The 7512-nt window shown below is 35.8% G+C and overlaps 1 pseudogene; it reads right to left on the reverse strand.

The window, feature by feature from the left end:
- Window positions 1–254: 254 nt before the first annotated feature.
- On the reverse strand, window positions 255–583 carry LOC101349847 (60S ribosomal protein L35a pseudogene; annotated as a pseudogene).
- Between the last annotated feature and the right edge of the window lie 6929 nt (window positions 584–7512).

Raw genomic sequence — 7512 nt, forward strand, 5'->3', positions numbered from 1 at the left:
GGTTCACCAAAAAAAAAAGGTTGAGAAGTTAGAGGGTTAATATGTTGTGGGGTTGTTAACCAATGTCATAAAATAACATGTGTACTACTGTTTCGTGAGAAACTATTTGTTCTGTAAGCTTTCACCTGAAGTACAATAAAAAACAAAAAAAAATCATTTGCCATCTAGTTGACTCCAATTCATGGTGACACAATATGTGTCAGAGTAGAACTGTGCCCCATAGGCACAAATTTATTTACTTAATTTTAGTAAGTTTAAATCCTTGAGGGGTACAGCATCACATGGATTCTGTGTTCAATGGCCTTAGCAGGAAGGTTGCTTTGGAATTTGGCACGAACCATATCACTGTTTCTATGGGCACAAGTTACCTTTCCCCAAATTACTTGGTTTTGTTAAGTTTGCTGCCAGGAGTCACTGTGTTCTTTGTTTCGCACACACAAGCACATCTCTTGCTGAAATATAATTCAGTTTCATCTCAGGCATAACCACCTTCAATTTTAAGAAGAGTAGTGTGCTCCCTCTGGTTCCAGAGACTATGTTTATAGCCAACATAAATGGCCTTGGACCACAGCCTTCTAGACATATTTGCCAGTTTAGAAGTTCCGCTCCCAGCAGGCCTCTACAAGCTCCAAAATGGCGGAAAGAGGAAAGCTTCCATAGGGTTTTCGATAGCTGATTTTTTGGAAGTAGATTGCGAGGGCTTTTTTCCAAGGCACTTCTGGGTGGATTCGAACCTCCAATCTTTAGGTTAGCAGCCAAGCGCGTGAAACATTTGCACCACCCATAAGCTCCACAGAATGTTTAGAAAAAAACAGTAATAGGAATACTTCAGACCTACTCATTTATTAAAATCTTTTTATTATTTTTGTATCATCAATGAATGGGGTTACAAAGATAGAAGTGGCACTCTGCAGCAGCTTATCTAGTGAAGATCCTTCTCAATAACCAATTCCTTTACTAAAGTCTATGTCTTATGTGATTTTGTTTCTCCTAGTTAGTCTACCAATTACTGAGATAAGGGTATTAAAATCTCCACCAATGTTGGTCGAATTGTCTCATGATTCTTTTAATTCTGTCCTTTTGCTTCATACATTTGGAAGTTCTGTTATTAGGCACATATACCTTTATAATTTCCTGATGAATTACCTTTTATCATTATAACATGTCCCTGTATCTCTGATAAAAGTCATTGTTTGAAGTTTGTTTTTTTTCAGATATCAATATAACCAATTCAGCCTCTTATGCCTGTCCTCACATTTACTTTAAACCTATCTATATCTTATCGTTTAACTGTTTCTCTTATAGACATCATATAGATAGATTTTCCTGTTAAATCCTATCTGACAATCTCTGTTGTGTTTTAATTCGGGGTGTTTAGGCCATTTACACTTAATGTAATTATTGACAGGGTTAGATTTAAATCTACCATCTTGCTATTTGTTTTCTATATGCCCTTCTCTTCTTTGTTTGCCTTTTCTTCCTTTGCTGAGTTCTCTAGGATTATTTGAATGTTTTTTAGAAATCAATATTAATTTATCTATTTTTTTTAGTTAATCTCTTTACATTCTAGTTTTAATGGTGGTTTTAGGGATTATAATAATAAATTTAATTTTCACAAACCATTATAGAAACCTTAAAACTGTAAAGGTGCATTTATCTCACATCCCCCATTCTTTACATTATGGTTGACATGTATATTGCCTTTACATATGTAATAAATACTACTGTACAAAATAAAATAAGAGGAAAACACTCCATTGTATTTACTCAGATGTTTACCATTTGTAGCTCTTCATTTCTTCCTGATAATCCAAGTCCACCTCTGGTATCATTGCCCTTCTACCTGAAAAACTTCCTTTAGCATATTTTATAATGCACATCTTCTGGCAATAAAATATTTTAGTTTTCTTTAATTTGTATGATATGTTTTTATGAACCAAAAGATCCTTATTTCATTGTTGAAGGATACTTTTGCTGGATATGAAATTCTGGGTGGAGATTCTTTTTTTTTTTTTTTCTTTCACTTTAAAAATGTTAGTCCACGGTCTTCTGACCTCTGTAGTGTCTGATGAGAAGTCAGGAACTCTTGTTCAAATCATTGCTCCTCTGATCATAAGGTGTCAGCTTTTGCTACCTGTTTTAATCTTCGTTTTTTTTTATCAGTTTGACTATGATGTGCCTAGAGTAGGATCTATAGTCTTTAAGATTTAGGTCCTTTAGGTTTAGGAATTAAAAGTTCTAGTTGACTAAGTAGTTTTCTTAGAACCCGGATCTAAGTGATGTGGCTATTTCATCTGTGGTTTCTACACTACAGCATGCCTTTTCTTCTTCAGCATATCAGCATTCTAACTGAAATTTTTCCTAAATGCCTTCAATTCTGTTAAGTGCAAACACAAGCTAATGCAACTACACAGCTATCCTTCTGCCCACGTGCAAACCTATGGGCCTGTAAATCGATTATTTACAAAGGCAATGCTCTAGTCATTGTCACAGTATGAATTTTATGATTATAGCTTTTTTAACAACTCCTGAAATAAATTAATAAAATGACTCTGTCATTTCCTATGGAAAATATATCTTAGTGAATGGAATATTTCCACTCAAAGTCAACCATCATCAGGGAGTATTTTACTTATTTAATTTAGTGTATAGTCTCTTAATATAGTTTAAAGTTAAATATTAGGAGTAATTAGCCCACATCCTTGATAGAAGTTAAATAAAAACATCACTTTGTTAAGAAGTAAGAAATTACTGAGGTTTAGCTTGCCTTGAAATCTGGTGGGATTGCCTTTTTTTCACATTCAGTGTCTTTTTGTGTGAGTATCAGAGGACAAGGCTGGCATGATCAGTTGACATATGCGTACGTCAGTACGTAGTTGGAGAAAACAAAGGGTAATTTAAAAAGAGCTTTTTTAAAAACACACACACATAATACAAAAGTAGTATAGACATGGCATAGGGGAAAAAGTGAAAAATAGAGAAAAGGAGAAAATTAATCACCCATAATCCTACCACCCACACTATTGTTTGTCAGGCTTAGGATCTCTCATGTATTCTCAGCATTTGTTCAGATAATAAGTAAACAGGCTGCACAAGTTTAGGCTCTTTCGTATCATTTTTGTCTTTAGGCTTTGACACCTGAGTTGTTTGTTTTTGCACACCTTTGTGTTTGAATCACAGGTACTGCAGGGGTTTCTAACATTCTCTTAAATTAGAATTTCAAGGTAGGGTGATTTTCCCCACACTTTCAGAATGTGTATTCTTCCCAGTACTGTTACTGGCAACACAGATAGTGTTCTTTGCTAAGAGGAAGTCAGATAATGAAGTAGTCAAACTAATAATGTTTCTTTTGCAAGGGCCACAAATTTAGCTGGGCACCTGTTTTTTAAACTGCCAGTAAGGAAAATGTAATGCCTTGATGTTCTCCCCGGGCTTTTACTTGAAGTCTCCTTTTAATAAGAAAATTAAATTCTAACCTTGGAATCCTCAACATGTTTAGATTTCCTTCAAGCAAAAATTAAAGAGCAAAATTTATTATTTTGCAAACGTTAGTCACTTGGAAATGCATCCCAAAGGGAAAAACTTATTTGCCCTTATAGTTTCAAAATTATGCATTGTTTCTTTACATTTTCTAGTGACTCACCACATTTTTAAAATTCAGTGCAAATTTCTGCGGATGTGGTAATCCCTATAAAGTGGTGTATCCATATTTATTCGGCAGCAGTAATAGTTTGTGTATCAAGTGTAGAAAAAAATTATTCATAGATGAAATTATGAGGACCACAAAAATATTTCAGTATTTCAGAGAATATATAAAATTAGATCATTAAATTAATATTAGAAAGAAAGAGAGGATTTAGTTACATAAGTTTTAAAAAGTAAAGAAAACATGTCTCTATGTTTTTTCTTAAAAATCAAAACACTATTGTACTCATATCTAGAAAACAATTGTGTTGTCTCCCAAATTGTGGCATAATCTAACCAAAAAGAAAAAGATGATATGAAGTTACATGATCTGTCTACATGGAAATTTTCCATCAGATACAAGTTGGACAGTGTATTCATGGTAGACTTTGTCTCTTGCTGTTAGAGATAAATCATTTAGTAAAAATCTACAGCTACATGGAATCCTTTAAGTGGATTAATCTCATTTTCTCAGTTCCTAACTACAAAAATGGTGGCTTTCTCAGTAATAAAAGTCATCTTACACAGAGTGAAGAGTTCCAAAGGCCACTCAAATGTCAACATGGAAGAAGAAATGGAACTAGGCTTTGGAAAGGACAGACGTACAATCATAAGAACTTAAAATTATCCTCTGACCTGAATCTTGTATTCCTTGGAGCACGTTAAACATAAAAATCCTATGCAAAGTCTGGCTTCCTAAGAGGCCTTTTATGATTCTTGCGGGTGTTCAGCCATAGACTCAGTCTTCCTGTAACTGTCATTCACAATAACTATTTTTGCTTTTCATGTCCTAAAGTTTGATCAATAATAACCTCAGCATAACAGGAGGTATTGACATTCTTGACTGATTAACCCAATTAGAGTTGGCCAATCAGAACTTTTTACACCATCAAATGAAGATCCACTTCCAGACTCTGGTTGTCCTACACCAGGATATAAATAAAAACCTAACACCCTTGGGCAGAGAGAGATAAGAAAAATATACAGACAAGTGGCCTCATATCTCAAGTCAGAGTCCCCAACTCCTAGCTATCTTCCCCTATTCCCTAAAATAATTTCCAGGACATTTAGTTCTTAGAAGAGTTCCTTGCATATTACAAGCACAGTCAAATACGTATTGGGAGATGAGTACTATTTGTGCTCCCCAAAAATCAGGTAACTGGAGGTCCATTTTAAAGGTCTTGTTGAAACTTAATCCATCAGGAGGACAGAGGTCCTTCTTTGTCCAGTTGCTATTCTGAAGCTGTTATTGATACCCCCTACTTCTCCAACTCAGACTTCTCAAAATCAAACTTGGGATTCATGTCCTCCATCTTAGAATAGGTAGGTAGCCACAATCATCCTTAGTATCCTAAACCACATACTTTCAGTTAACTGGACTCGTATGAGAGCTGACCAGCAGGCCAGTTGAGCATGCTTCCCAATGAGCCATACGTGGTGCAGCAGGAATCTGCTCAACAGTGTAGAGTATGTCGTGGTTAGTGTTGCGAACTCTTGAGTAAGAGTGCCTGAGTTTGAATCCCAGTTTCAATGCTTCTTATCAGTGTGACCTTGAGCAAATGATTTAACCCTTCTGTGTTTCTGTTTCTCTCATCTGCAAAAATAGAATCTTAATAATATATCACAAGGGTTTTTTTAAAATAAATAGTTCATGGCAACCTTTATTTCTTGTTTACATTACATGTTAGTGATTGTGGATTGGAGACTGAGGCTCTCCCCCTCCATCTTCTCTCTTTAGAACCCAGTTTGAAGGAGTAGACCCTTTTTGGGGAACATGCTGTTCTCTTGCAAAAACGAACGGCAAAAGAGTTAACAGAACTTGTGATGCCTTTTAAAACTTCTGCTTGGACTTGGCATGTGTCACATCTGCTTCCATTCCATTGGTCAAAATAAGTCATATGTGTAAACTCAGCAATGGGATGAAGAAGTTAAAAAAAAAAAAAATTGCCTTCATGTCAACTCTATAGGACGGAGTAGAACTGCCCCATAGGATTTCCAAGGCTGTAATATTTATGGAAGCAAGCTGCCACATCTTTCTCTCACAGAACTCAAACTGCTAACCTTTCGATTAGCAGCTGAGTGCTTAACTACTGTGCCACCAGGGCTCCTGAGATGAGGAAATATAACCTATCTATTGACAGGCACTTTGAGTTTCATGGAATTGGGCGAGGTCACATAATCCTCTTTCAGGGAAGAGAGTGAATTGCTGAGAACAGGAATACAACTGGCCTTAGATTTCTTGGGTTTTTTTTTTCCCCCACACTATTAAGTTTTTTTTTTGTTTAAATCTATCCATGTTACTATAAACACATTACATTCATTGCTTTTGAGTATCGTATAGCATTCCATAATGAATATGCACCACATTTCACTTTAGATCATAAAGTTTTGCAAAGGCTTAAATGAGATAATGTAGGTAAAGGTACTTAGAACTGTATCTAGCATATGGTTGGTGGTGAGTTCACGTTACCTCTTCTAACCTGTAACGAGAGTTATATCATTCGTGCATGACTGCACACAGTTCCCCCTGCCCTATATAGGCTTTACAACTGGGTAAAAAAAGAATACATTTTACTTTATAACTACTGTTACTATTTTATGCATCACTGAACCTACAGCTTGTTGTTTCTCCTTGAACCATGAAGCTCATCATTTGTTCTATTCCATTATCTGGGGCCCCAGACACAAGGCTGATAAGATTCCTGGAAACAGACATACGGCTGGACATAAAATCCTCAAACTGGAGAGAACCTTAGCCATCACCGAGTCATGTAGATAAAATATCACCTTCTTAAGCAAGGATCTGTAAAGCAGAAAACACTTAGCTTTGCACAGCTTTTACCATCTAAAATGATTTAGAGGGTTCCAAGTTCAAGGATAGGTATTTATTCTAGTGAGTAGCAAAATGTCATTTCTAAACTTCTTTGTTTAAAGATACTTAGAGTTATGCTCATCTAGCATTTGAGTTATGGTTGACAGAGAAAAGGTGGTCAATTCCGATCCTCACAGCTGTTCTGCTGCCAAGTGTCTGTATGGACTTAATGTAGCTCAACACAGGGAAGCCCCTTCATACGCTCGGATAGTGTAAATTAAGGGTTTAGCTTACTGAAACTCCGAAGTTGAAGCCAAATGTTTCTGTCTTTCTTGAACTCACAATTTTTTCATTCTGTTTGTTCTCATCAAAATTATTTGTTATTTCTGCTGTTTTACTAAAGGCTAAATCAGCAGCAGGGAGACCTGGTGGCACATACGGTTAAGCACTCGGCTGCTAACCAAAAGGTTGGCCATTTGAACCCACCCAATGGCTCTGGGGGAGAAAGACCTGGCTATCTGCTTCTGTAAAGATTACAGCCAAGAAAACCCTAGGGGGCAGTTCTACTGTGTCAGATGGGGTCACCTTGAATCAAAAATGACTCCACAGCACCTAACAACAACAAAACAGACTACTAACAGTATTTCATAATACCTGATTTTTTTTTTCTGACTTCCCAGGACTCTTTTTAAATATTTTCACACAATATTTCCTTGTGCCCATTTCATCCAGATTACTCATTTCATATTCAAGCTTTTCGATTTCAATAGACTTAATGTTTTATTGTGATGAAAGTGGTACCAAGGAAATTTTCTGACCTAAAAAACTCAAAAAAAAGATTAAATGAAACGTAATAATTTTAGCAGTTATTTTTCTCATATTTTAATGAATCTTTTCTACTTTTATTAATTTATGTCAGACTAATATGGTGGCAGATTTAAAAAAACAGAACAAAACAAAAAAAACACCTCAAACCCATCGAGTCGATTCCAACTTATAGTGACCCTATAGAACAG

The sequence above is a fragment of the Trichechus manatus genome, unplaced genomic scaffold (assembly GCF_000243295.1).
Source record: "Trichechus manatus latirostris isolate Lorelei unplaced genomic scaffold, TriManLat1.0 scaffold00002, whole genome shotgun sequence".
NCBI classification, from domain to species: domain Eukaryota; kingdom Metazoa; phylum Chordata; class Mammalia; order Sirenia; family Trichechidae; genus Trichechus; species Trichechus manatus.